The sequence below is a fragment of the Nilaparvata lugens genome, chromosome 9 (assembly GCF_014356525.2).
Source record: "Nilaparvata lugens isolate BPH chromosome 9, ASM1435652v1, whole genome shotgun sequence".
NCBI lineage: Eukaryota > Metazoa > Arthropoda > Insecta > Hemiptera > Delphacidae > Nilaparvata > Nilaparvata lugens.
The window spans coordinates 5,494,881-5,509,075 of NC_052512.1; the positions used below are offsets into that span (position 1 = coordinate 5,494,881).

At 34.6% G+C, this 14,195-nt stretch overlaps 1 protein-coding gene across 1 annotated transcript in view; it reads right to left on the reverse strand.

Annotated features, from left to right (window-relative positions):
• The window catches only part of LOC111055435, a 324,213-nt gene that overhangs the window by 219,657 nt on the left and 90,361 nt on the right, over positions 1–14,195 (reverse strand). The gene's annotated exons all lie outside the window — the stretch shown is intronic.

Below are 14,195 nucleotides of genomic sequence, written 5' to 3' on the forward strand. Positions count from 1 at the left end.
CAAAAAAAAGCCGTGCGAATAATCACGGAATCACCCTATTTAGAACTTTGTAGGCCTGTATTCATTAATAATAAAATTCTGACAGTAATGAATCAGTACATGTAATTATATGTTATATTGAAACAGAATATTATTCTGTTTTGTTATACACTATGGGCCGGCTTCCGAGCTCGGGATTTGGCTGAGTTCTAGACTTTAAACAGCTGTAGTAAGAAAATTGGCTTTCCGAAACGGGGCATAGTCGTAGTCATTGTCAAAGTCACGTTTGAATTGAATTTAAAAAAACTGGAAAATTAAACACAAAATAAAATGAAAATAGTGTGAAGTTTCAGCTATTCTGAATTATTTAGAAATGTTTATTGATTCCGTCAAGGAAAATCGTTTCCAATTATAGAAATGAGAAAATAAAAACTGCCACAACTGTTATAAGAACTGCGACTAGGCCCCGTTTTGGAATAGTATATTACGCTACAAGCACAGAAAGTTAGCGTTTACGGTATGAGGATAGTTTCCCGGGCGAGGCTTGCCGAGCCCAGGAATATGTTATCCAAATACCTTAAACACCTTTCTGAGAGAGTCACGTACGGTATTTTTCGCCACACTACAGGTACAGCTGACGCCAAAAAGTTAGGTGGCTTCGTGGGTCTCTTGTGCGTTCCAACAGCTTATGTTGTCAAGTAGAGTTATCATCTAGCTTGGCAATAGATAGATGCATTGCATCAGCTGTGGGTAGGTAACACCATGTGACCCACGAAGCCGCCTAACTCTCTGGTATCAGCTATATAAGAATAATAAATTGAATAAGAATGTTTTATGAGGGGGGGGAACTTTGATGTCTCATATCTCAAGAACCAGACATCGTAGGGTACTCAAAGTGGGGTGGAAATTTCCGAACTCACCCTCCTGAACACAATTCACCATATGGCACAGTTGTCCGAACACATTTTCAAAAATTTCCATAAAGCAGCCGGAAAGGATGTTCTGAGGTCAGACGAGAGTTGTCTGCAAATATTGTCTTTCAGATCTACGTAGAGACTGGAAAACAGCTGCTTTCTGTGCAGTGTGGCGAAAAGTTAATTTTCTGACTGTAGCTGTATAAAGTCTAGAACTTAGCTAAATCCCGATCTCGGAAACCGGCCCTAAGGAGAATCTGCATCGTTATCAATTAAGAAATACTGTTCACTTTGTTAATACCAGAAACAATAGACGGGTGTATACCATCTGACCGACTTACAAACTGACCGACCTGCAAATTGACCGTCCTACAAACTAACCGTCTTGCAAACTGACCGTCCTGCAAAGTGACCGTTCTGTAAACTGACCGTCCTTATGACGTCATAAGAACAGTCGGACTGCCATCAGCTGGTTGTACTATGACGTCATTGATGTGTAACTACATAATCCGATAGTAGCGCAGCCTACAAGCTTATTAGCAGCTTGTCTCTCTAGTTCCTTTTCTATATCCTATCTACCTACCTACATTATTATTATTATTACTTCTTTTAAATGGCATTGCATTTTTGAATTGAATGTTAGCAAAAGCAATGTTCTTCCATTATCATAATATTGATAGTGATATTCGTTACGTCTCAAACAGCTTCTACCTTAAATTCAGTGAAATTTGTATAGAATTTTTACTTAGCTTTATTCATAGTTTAAATAGACTAATAGAAAATTTTGAGAATCATCATTAGCTATATCTTAGTAGGTAAGTATAATTTTGTTATCATTGTTAATAGTAATAAATACAATATTATTTGTTAATATTGTACAGGGTGATTCATAATTATGGTAAAATATTTTGATACGTGATAGTAGAGGTAAAAATAAGAAAAAATGTTCATATAAACAGGGTGAAAGATTTCGCCCGCAATTCAGTTCCTCTGGTGAAATACACCGATGCTGAATTGTTTTGGGACTAGTTTTTAAAGAACTTATGCTGGATTCATATGAAAGAATTGAATAAAACTAGTCTGGAAGCTGTAGTGTGAGTAGTTTTTGAGAAAAAAGTTGAAATTTGGATAAACTCTGATGAATTAAATATGTACAATATACCGCATTATAATGTTTGCTCGCTGTAATGATGCTTATAGATCAGGAGGAATAATTTGTTACGCTCTGAACTCTGTCTGTGTTACCGAACAAGATTTCAATTGTATGAAAACAGCCGATTCTATTCTATTGAATGTGAAAATTAATAAACATTATTTCAAATTACTTTGTGTTTATAGACTGCAAGAATTTACAGAAAAAAGCTTTATAACTGAACTAGAGCAAAGTATGCATTATTTAACTTCAAATGCAATTATAGTAGGAGATATTAATATTGACTTATTAAATGGTAAAGAAAATTCAACAATCTATCTAAGTTTAATGGAAAATAATGGCTTCTCATCTATTGTCGATAAAGCAACTAGAATTACCTCAAGAACTAAAACCCTTATTGACCATATTTTCATCAAACATAGACAAATAAATAGTTTTAAGCATGCTATCTTTGATCTGAACATCACTGACCATTGTCTGCTAGGGCTAAAATTTGATGAAAACCGTATTAATCTTGAAGATAATTCATCGTTATCTGTTACTAAGCAATCAATAACCGATATTGATAAAGTTTGTGAATGTCTTCAATTACTTGATTGGAATGATGTGTATCAGATAGAAGATGTAAATTTAAGTTATGAGAGATTTCATTCTATTCTAACGGACCTAGTTAATAAATGCTCTAAAACTATAAATTCTAATAATAGACTTACAAAAGCTAAGATCATAAGTCCGTGGATTACCACAGACCTTTTACGTAAAATAGAAAGGAGAAGGAAATTATACAAATTATTAAAAAAAAGACCTTATGATACACCCTAAGAGACCATTATAATACTTATTATGACAATCTAAAAAATGAAATTGATTCTACAAAGAGAAACTTCTATTCAAATTGTATTCGTATTGCTGATGGAGATCCGGCCAGACAGTGGAGAGTAATCAACAGCTTAACTGGTGAAAGCCGTAATCAAATTTTTGATAAGGTGGAATTGGAGGACGGTACTATTGAGTGCGACCCCCAAAATGTAGCCAACAAAGTTAATCGTTATCTAATCAATGTTGTTCAGCCCGATTGCAATACACCTTCTTCTGTCTGCCTTGGTCTTTATCATCAGTGCCGTTCCTTTTTCATAGAACCAACTACAGATAATGAAATCTTAAAAGTTATCTCTAATCTTAAAAATAAGAAATCATCCGGCTTTGATAAATTTAATGTTCTACTAATAAAAAGAATTGCCTTATATATTGCACCCGTACTGACCCATATTTTTAACTTAAGCTTCAGTAAAGGAGTTTTCCCAGAAATGTTAAAGATGAGTGTCGTAATACCAATTTTCAAAAAGAAAAATTCAATAAAATTAAATAACATCAGACCTATTAGCTTGCTTTCCGTTTTCTCAAAAATCCTAGAAAAGCTTATGATAAATAGATTAGTAACTTACCTAAATAAAAATAATTTTTCTCCCAAAAGCAGTTCGGCTTCCAAAAAGGAAAATCGACTGAAGATGCCCTTTTAAATTTCTCAAATCTAGTTTACAATAGTTTGAATAATAGCAATAAAACAACCGGTCTCTATATAGATTTCACAAAAGCATTTGATTTAATTAATCATGAAATTCTATTTTTAAAGCTTGAGGCGGCCGGAGTCAGGGGAGTGGCGCTGCGGTGGTTCCGCAGTTTTCTGAGTAACAGGGAACAGCAGGTGAGGGTTGGCGCTGAGGGCTGCCTCAGTAGCCCCCTTCCCGTCACCGTCGGCGTCCCCCAGGGCTCCGTTTCCTCAGCTATTTTATTCATTATCTTTATTAATGATCTCTTAAATATAAAGTTCAATGGAATAATTCAAGCCTTTGCAGATGACATTGCTTTCTTGTACTCCCATAAAAGCAAAGAAGTTATAAAAAATAATATAATAGCTGATTTGAGTATCCTGAGAGAATGGTGCAGTAAAAAAAAATGATAGTTAACGTATCTAAGACAAAATACATAAACTTCGACTATAGAGCTGTAGACTTTTCCGCCCCAATCCTCCTATATCATTCTCAAGGGTGTACTCGAGAAGACTGCAGCTGCGAAGAAATTGAAAGAGTTGACTCTTTTAAATATTTAGGACTAACATTTGATGAAAAAATGTCTTGGAAAAAACACATTCAGATTTTACATGGTGACATTAGAAGATCAATAAGGAAATTCTATTATCTCAGAAATTTATGTGATCAAACTCTGATGAAATCATTATATTATGCTTTGATTCATTCTCGGCTCCAGTACGGTTTGATATGTTGGGGTGGAACATTCAAAACTTTCATAAATAGATTGCGAATATCACAAAATCATATTATTAGATTAATATTACATAAAAGAAAAAGAGAAAGCTCTTTCCCTTATATTGCAATTTGAAAATCATGCTTATTCAAAATCTTTATATTTTTAAGGTTCTAAAAATGTTTTATTTAATAAGTGGAAATTGTGGAATTGAAAACCTGTATTACAATATGAGAAGTAATGATAGGATTCTGTACCGTACCCCTAAAGTTAAAAAATGTATTTTTAGAAATTCTTGTTTGTTTATAGGGCCCTATTTATTTGATAAATTACCACTTAATATTAAAATATGTGCTTCTTACACTAAATATTGTAAAAAACTCATACATGGCTATTTGAATTCAATGATACATCGACCTTGAGAACTGTATTGAGATAACTTATCCGTTTATATGCCTATTTGTTCTATTATCTTATGTTTATATATTACTACTTTGTTTACTTTGTTGATATTAACTGATTATAATATTGCAAATCCTAATAATGATCATATTATCCATGGTGTATTAGACAAGATGTTTACACGCTGCAGGTAGTACTGACGACTATTCAAGTTTATTATGCTAGACTAGACTCAAACTATTGTTGTTTTATGAATTTAATATCGTACCCATTCTGGCAAAACTCACCAAGTCAAAAATTACAGTTTCGAGTTATAAGCACATAACACTTGGTGAGTTTTGCCTGACTACCAAACAGCAAATATTGCTCACCATTTCCTAAATAATGTTATCACTATCCATTAATAATTAGTTTGTGGGAAGCAAAAGTCACGTAATATGTTTAGTGAAGTGATGAATAGTGAATTTATGTATAGTGCTTGATGAAGCTCTGTATTCATGAGGATGAAAACTCATTAAAAATGGTAAGTGAAAATTGCTAGGCAATTCCTTGAAAACTAAAGGACTTTGGTGATTTTGCCAGACAAGAAAAATGTATCTAGCAACTAGTGAGATCTAATAAAGTGGAAAAATAGAAATAGTAATAAAACATATGACTTGGTGAGTTCTGCCTACTCAAAGAACTACATTTTTGAACCTATCGAAATACATTACTGAAAATGAGCATTTTGTAGTTAGTGAGTTTTGCCAGAACGGGGACGATATTATGTATTACACACTGATCACAATAACTGGATAACGTGTCAGTTAATTTCCAAGATTCTGTTTGTGTTTTTACTATGTCTCTCAAGAAGGAAATAAATTCATTTAATTCATTCAATTCATTCAATTCATTTAATTCATTCATTTAATTCATTGATGTGTAACTACATAATCCGATAGTAGCGCAGCCTACAAGCTTATTAGCAGTTTGTCTCTTTAGTTCCTTTTCTATATCCTATCTACCTACCTACATTATTATTATTATTACTTCTTTTAAATTGCATTGCATTTTTGAATTGAATGTTAACAAAAGCAATGTTCTTCCATTATCATAATATTGATAGTGATATTCGTTACGTCTCAAACAGCTTCTACCTTAAATTCAGTGAAATTTGTATAGAATTTTTACTTAGCTTTATTCATAGTTTAAATAGACTAATAGAAAATTTTGAGAATCATCATTAGCTATATCTTAGTAGGTAAGTATAATTTTGTTATCATTGTTAATAGTAATAAATACAATATTATTTGTTAATATTGTACAGGGTGATTCATAATATGGTAAAATATTTTGATACGTGATAGTAGAGGTAAAAATAAGAAAAAATGTTCATATAAACAGGGTGAAAGATTTCGCCCGCAATTCAGTTCCTCTGGTGAAATACACCGATGCTGAATTGTTTGGGGACTAGTTTTTGAAGAACTTATGCTGGATTCATATGGAAAAATTGAATAAAACTAGTCTGGAAGCTGTAGTGTGAGTAGTTTTTGAGAAAAAAGTTGAAATATGCAAAAAATCTAAGTAGCAAAACACAGTCTTCTTCGTTTTATGCCCAATAACTTTCTTTAATGACCAGTAAACAAATAATTTTCCGCGATAAAAATTGTAGAGAATTTAATTCTGGAAAGAATCATGTAAGCTGTGTAAACTAAATTCAAATAAAAGTTGAATAAAATGTATTCGTATGTAGTACATTACACCACAAAAATTTGGTGTTTTATGAGGAGAGAACCAATAACTCATAAATTATTGTAGCTGATTGCAAATAGAGTATTCGGTTTTTATGAAAAGTTTTTTTATATGAGAGTAGCATATCTAAATGACATTAAACTTATACCAAAAAACTAGTAGATATGCCATTAAGCCTGGGAGGAAGCTCGAACAGACTTAGATGATATCCTATGATTCCTGCCAAATGTATACTGAAAACTGATGTTGTGGAAGATTAGGATTGATGGAATAGGATTCTCAGCTGCCCAAATATGTTGGTTGTGGACGTTAACGATAGCTGTCTTGGAGAGTGTGCCTCGTCGGTAAATAAATAGCCCAGTCAATGAAGGTCCAAAAAAGCAGTTTCGATCCGAAAATTAAATAAAAGCTGAATTTCCCACCATCGATAGAACCCACCAGAGGGTCATTCTCCCAAAAGTCCCAAGAAATCCCCTTGGAGCTTTCCGCCCCAACCCCCTAAAACTTGAAAAATGCAGGTAAACAGGGAAATCAATTATCTCTGTACCCATTGATCGGAAATAGTTCTATTCTATGCCATTCGATTCGTTACATTATGGACTACAATATTAATTATATTCATTTTTCCAATAAAATCAACAGTTTTCTTGATAAAATAATATATATGTAAAAAATTAGGATGTTTGTGATTTGATTTTTTTGTTTTCTTCGATTAACTTCGAAACAAGTAGTTTTAAAGGAAAATGAGCCAAATAATTAATGTAGCCACTGTCATTGCAAATCCATTGATGTATATTGTTATGTATTTGCGATTCGATTTGACGCTGTGGAAGGGGAAACAGTCGACGCGGAACGGCGCGGCTGACTCTCTCAGCCATAGTAAACAGCAAACTGGAAATCAATTATCTCTGTAACCATTAATCGGAAAAAAAATCTATATATGTCATTCGATTCTTTACATTATGGACTAAAATATTGGACGTATTCATTATCTCAATAAATCAAATAGTTTCCTTGATAAAATAATATATATGTAAAAATTTAGGGTTTTTTCGATTGATTTTTGTTTTCTCCGATTAACTTCGAAGCAAATAATCTAAAGAAAATTAGAAAAATAATTAATGTAGCCACATTCATGCCAATCCATTTAATATATTGTTATTTATTTGCGATTCGTGTTGACGCTGTGGAAGGGGAAACAGTCGACGCGGTACGGCGTGGCTGACTCTCTTCACCATAGTAAACAGTAAAATACAGTAGTAGGACTACTGCTTTCCAAGTTGCATCTTATTCACACTATGGCGCTCGAAACAATCAATTTTGTCTATTGTTTTGACATGCGATGAAACTAATTTTTCACATTTCAATTCTCTAAATTCACTAAAATCATTTTGTTGTTATATAATTATGTGCTAAATCATGCATTCTATGACAGACAAAGATATTGTTTGCAACCGATAAAATATTCATACTATTACATGATATAATACATATTTAAAATATGTGTGTATGATCATAATTCTATGCTAAAATTTATCATAAGTTATGAATGTCAAAAACTGAGATAAATCATAGATTAGTCTACAATAGTGTTAACAGTGGCAATTTCCTGAAAATTCATAGCGTGCAGTGTTTGCTGTTTCTCTACAGTAGTTGATATTCTCCAAGCCAGGTTGATAATATACCTTCAGTTTAGCCAAATATATATGACGGCTGAGGCATAAAAAATTAATATATTGGGCTTATTGAGTTGAAACTTTCTATGATTCTCTCTGTAAAGTGGCTTATCTTCCGTTCTTACTAGTTGAATCTACATTATTTAGACAGTCCAATATGAAAATTCAGTAGATTCTAAAGATGAAAGCATGCAAACATACAAATTAAGGAAGAGTAAGCATGCATAAAAGGTAGGAAAATCATGAAAGTGTTTCACATTTAACCACAAAGTACCCTACTGTATAAGATAATTGAAAGATGATTCATCATCTTCTATTATTTTTGTTAACATATCGATTTTTCACCTCCACTCGCATCTTGTCATTCATTACACAAGGTTGGCAGAAGCTTTCCTTATGTCGATTAATTTTGATTGAAATTGATCTCGATTAGGGCACCAAAAGAATAAATCATTTTCTATTTGAAGCATCCAAATTAAATCAATTGAACATGATTTCTTATGACTTAGCATTCACAGATTTAGTTGGGTGAAGCTATTTGAAAAATGTACCTGATTATCAATTTCATGGTTTTTATACCATTCTAGTTCATTGTGATCATTGAAGGGTTGAAGTGATGAGTTAGTTCAAGTGAATTCTAGTACACAAGTATATTGTGCTTATAATGGGCTCTTCTTATTTTCTATCGATGTTTTGCTCCAGTAGGTAGAGAAAATTTAAAATGTTGGTTTACATTTTATAAGCTTTATAAATAATATAAATTAACGGTAATATTTAGTAACATTTGTTAATATTTGAACCGAATGGGCAACAAATTAATCTACTTTCAGCTTGAAAATTTACAACTTATTAGGAGTAGTGTTATCATATAGTATCTCAGGTAGGCCCACCCTTTTATTTTTTTTTTTGTTCACGTGATCTGATGATATTCATTCCATTATTAAGTGTTTAAATTATAAAGAGTGATGAAACAAGATAAAACACAAGAAAAGCTATGAAAAGAAATTTTGAATCTTCATTTTTCACATAATAAGGATAAGTTGAAGGAATCGGACACATAATATAATATCATGAAACTTCGTTGAAAAACATCAATATCTGAAACTAGAGTTATCAAATTGTGTTACCTCTGACTGGTATGGAGAAGGCACACTTCAAATTAATATAATAAATTCTGTGAGCTAACAACGAAATCCTGATTTTTATCATGAGCATGGTTAAATCAAGAAAATTGTAATATTTTTTTAGAGTATTGAAAAGTGAAAATCTATATACAGCGCATGACAAAACAATAGACAAAATTAATTGTTTCGAGCGCCATAGTGTAAATGAGATGCAATGTAGACAGCAGTATTATACTGTTTACTATGGTGAAGGGAGTCAGCCGCGTCGGCTGTTTCCCCTTCCACAGCGTCAACTTGAATCGCAAATACATAACAATATACATCAATGGATTCGCAATGAATGTGGCTACATTAATTATTCGTCACATTGTTCTTTAAAATTACTTGCTTCGAAGTTAAACGGAGAAAACAAAAAAATCAAATCGAAAAACCCCTAAATTTTTACATATATTATTTTATCAAGGAAACTGTTCGATTTATTGAGAAAATGAATCCGACTAATATTGTAGTCCTTAATTTGACGAATCAAATGACATATAATAGATTTTTTTCCGATTGATGGTTACAGAGATAATTGATTTCCAGTTTGCTGTTTACTATGGCTAAGCGAGTCAGCCGCGCCGTTCCGCGTCGACTGTTTCCCCTTCCACGGCGTCAAATCGAATCGCAAATACATAACAATATACATCAAAGGATTTGCAATGAGAGTGGCTACATTAATTATTTGGCTCATTTTCCTTTAAAACTACTTGCTTTGAAGTTAATCGAAGAAAACAAAAAAATCAAATCGCGAACCCCTAAATTTTTACATATATTATTTTATCAAGAAAACTGTTAATTTTATTGAAAAAATGAATATGACTAATATTGTAGTCCATGATATAACGAATCGAATGGCATATAATAGAACTGTTTCCGATCAATGGGTACAGATATAATTGATTTTCCGTGATTACCTGCATTTTTCAACTTTGAGGGGGGCTAGGGGGGAAAGCTCCAAGGGGATTCTTGGGACTTTTGGGAGAATGACCCTCTGGGAGGGTTCTATCAATGGTAGAAGATTCAGCTTTTATTTAATTTTCGGATCGAAAAAACCTTTATTGACTGGGCTAAAAATGGTTGTTAAGAAGTTTGGGTAAACAAGTTTTACTAAAAACCATCGGCAAATACCAGCACAGGGAATACAGTCTCGTTGCAATAGAGTATGAACTTTCTGGAGGTGGTATGGATGTAATTGTTGCTATTTTAGTATCCTCCAAATAATAGATTGATTGAAGTTAAACTGCACTGACAATTCTCTTGTGCTCTTCTCTGGATGTTCATAAATTTCATCAAGAACCTTATTCTTCTAACTCAACAGTCATAGTAGATCGGGGTCTGCCTGCATATATGTGCTCTTTGGATATCGAAGAATCTGTTTCAGACAGACGTTGATGAACAGTGGCAAAAAACCTTGAACTTGGACATACTCGGTTAGGAAAGTTCTCTTGATACAAACGTCTTGCTTCAGTACTATTACAGTAGTGTCCAATTCCATACATTGAATGCATGTCAGCTAATTCGGAGTATGATAGATGTCTAAGATTACCTGCCATTCTTTAAAAGTGAGCACTTAACACAAAAGCAGAGTGGAATGGCTACAAATAACTGGTTAATGGATTAAACAAAAAACACAGCGTGGTTACAGTAGGCCTAACTTACAGTTTGTTTTTTTTTTTTTGTTCAACAGTGAACTAAAATATTTCTGAAAATAATTTTCAGCTGATAATTTCTTTTAAATATTTTCTTATTTGAAAGATAATAAATCAGCTGTTTTGGAACAGCTATTATCAAAATCCATGTTTTATTTGCAATCAGCTACAATCTATAAGTTATTCGTTCTCTCCTCATAAAACTTTTTTGTGGTGTAATGTACTACATAAGAATACATTTTATTCAAATTTTATTCGAATATAGTTTACACAGCTTACATGATTCTTTTCAGAATTGAATTCTCTACAATTTTTATTGCGAAAAATTATTTGTTCACTGGTCATTAAAAAAAGTTATTGTGCTTGATGCGTAGAAGTTTTTGTTTTTCTACTTAGATTTTTTGCATATTTCAACTTTTTTCTCAAAAACTACTCACACTACAGTTTCCAGACTAGTTTTATTCAATTTTTCAGATATTTTTCCATACGAATCCAGCATAAGTTTTTCAAAAACTTGTCCCCAAACAATTCAGCATCGGTGTTTTTCACCAGAGGAACTGAATTCCGGGCGAAATCTTTTACCCTGTATAGCTCGCTAATGAAACGTCTATGGATATATGTTTATATGAACATTTTTTCTTATTTTTACCTCTACTATCACGTATTGAAATATTTTACCATAATTCGAGGGTTTAGAGTCATAGTAGCGTATCTACAAAATTCCGTTTTTTAGCTTATCTGACCTATCTAAATAACTTTTCGTGGTCTATTAAGTGACACACATTGTTATCTCATTGCATTAGCCATTGGAAAGATAAGTGGATATCGTATCTACAATCGAGTGATGAAATAAATGACACAAAAGCATATGTTCTGTTACGCTTCTTTGACTTGAACAAAACTGAATGACACAAAAACTTATCTTCAGTTACGCTTCAGTTAGTGACCTACATATTATTATGAGTCACCCTGAGATGAAAAATATTAAATATAGTTAGATATAATTCTGAGATAAAAAATATTTTGTTATTATCGTATATTGTTAAGTAGTTAACGTATATTAGATAGTTAATATTTGTTTTTGAGACTGTTATGTACAATTTTTACAGCCTAACAGCCTAATCTTGGTACTTAAAGTTTAGAGGATAAGGTTTCAGGTGTTCGATTTCTGAATCGCGAGCCTGCAGCTGTGAAAGGATTCTCAGCAATTCTGAAACTGCTAAACAGGATTTCCACGCTAATCTTGTGACTGCGCGCCAGTTATTAAGGGCCAATCTGTGACTGCCCTTAAGGGTATGGGAATCACTCTCAATCGTCCGAAACGCTTTTAAATTAATAGTCAGTAAATTGACTATTATGAGAGGATAGGAGAGCGTTTAGAAGGATTCTAAGCTTCTCGCTGGTCTGAGGACCGCGACTGGGTCGATCTCCAATCTGTGACTGAGATTCTGCTCTACACAAGGTTTCCTACACCTCACGCTGGTCTGAGGACCGCGACGGGAACGATCTCTAGTCTGGAACTGAGATCTCGTACTAAACAGGGTAGAAAAAATCAAGAGAAAGAAAGGGGAAGGATGCCGCAGTCTAGGAACTTCGGCAAGGGAGTCCTCAAGCTGTACCTGAGAGCTAGAAGAATTTCAGAATAGGGAGAGTTAAGAGGAAGAAAGAGAAAGGACATCACAGTCTGGGACTTCGACAAGGAAATTCTCAAGCTGCACCTGAGAGCTAGAAGCGTCGCAGTCTGTGACTTCGACAAGGACATTTTCAAGATGTACCTGAGAGCAGGAAGCGTCGCAGTTTGTGACTTCGACAAGGACGTTCTCAAGCTGTACCTGAGAGCAGGAAGCGTTGCAGTTTGTGACTTCGACAAGGACGTTCTCAAGCTGTACCTGAGAGCAGGAAGCTTCGCAGTTTGTGACTTCGACAAGGATGTTCTCAAGCTGTACCTGTGAGCAGGAAGGATTTTAGAATGCGGAAAGTAAAGAATTGACTGCTTTCATAGTACCGGGCAGAGGCCTATTTCAATTTAAAGTGATGCCTTTCGGCTTACACTCAGCTGGAGCCACCTTTCAACGTTTGCTAGATCAGGTGATAGGGCCTAAACTCAAACTGTATGCGATCTCGTACTAAACAGGGTAGAAAAAATCAAGAGAAAGAAAGGGGAAGGATGCCGCAGTCTAGGAACTTCGGCAAGGGAGTCCTCAAGCTGTACCTGAGAGCTAGAAGAATTTCAGAATAGGGAGAGTGAAGAGGAAGAAAGAGAAAGGACATCACAGTCTGGGACTTCGACAAGGAAATTCTCAAGCTGCACCTGAGAGCTAGAAGCGTCGCAGTCTGTGACTTCGACAAGGACATTTTCAAGATGTACCTGAGAGCAGGAAGCGTCGCAGTTTGTGACTTCGACAAGGACGTTCTCAAGCTGTACCTGAGAGCAGGAAGCGTTGCAGTCTGTGACTTCGACAAGGACATTTTCAAGCTGTACCTGAGAGCAGGAAGCGTCGCAGTTTGTGACTTCGTCAAGGACGTTCTCAAGCTGTACCTGAGAGCAGGAAGCGTCGCAGTCTGTGACTTCGACAAGGACATTTTCAAGCTGTACCTGAGAGCAGGAAGCGTCGCAGTTTGTGACCTCGACAAGGACGTTCTCAAGCTGTACCTGTGAGCAGGAAGGATTTTAGAATGGGGAAAGTAAAGAATTGACTGCTTTCATAGTACCGGGCAGAGGCCTATTTCAATTTAAAGTGATGCCTTTCGGCTTACACTCAGCTGGAGCCACCTTTCAACGTTTGCTAGATCAGGTGATAGGGCCTAAACTCAAACTGTATGCGTTCGCGTACTTAGACGATGTGTTAGTATTAGGGGAGACTCTTGAATCCCATAGAGAACATCTCGCAGAGGTTCTCCAGAGGTTGAGAGAGGCAGGTCTGATTATAGATAAAGATAAGTGCAATTCTCTGAAATCTGAGCTGAAATACTTAGGTCACATTATGACAGAGCAAGGCCTCCTGACCGACCCAGAAATGATAAGGGCTGTTAGAGATTTCCCTACCCCACAGCGTAAAGTCTCTTAGGAGCTTTCTAGGGTTAGCCTCCTGGTAACTAAGGTTTATCCCTAATTTTCCAGAGCTAGCAAATCCGTTACATCGTTTGTTAAAGTTGAAGGTGAATTGGCAGGAGGGAGAAGAAGAAGAAACGGCATTTCAGAACATCGAAGATGCTCCAACCTGTGCCCCAGTATTAACCTATCCCCATTTCCAGTTGCC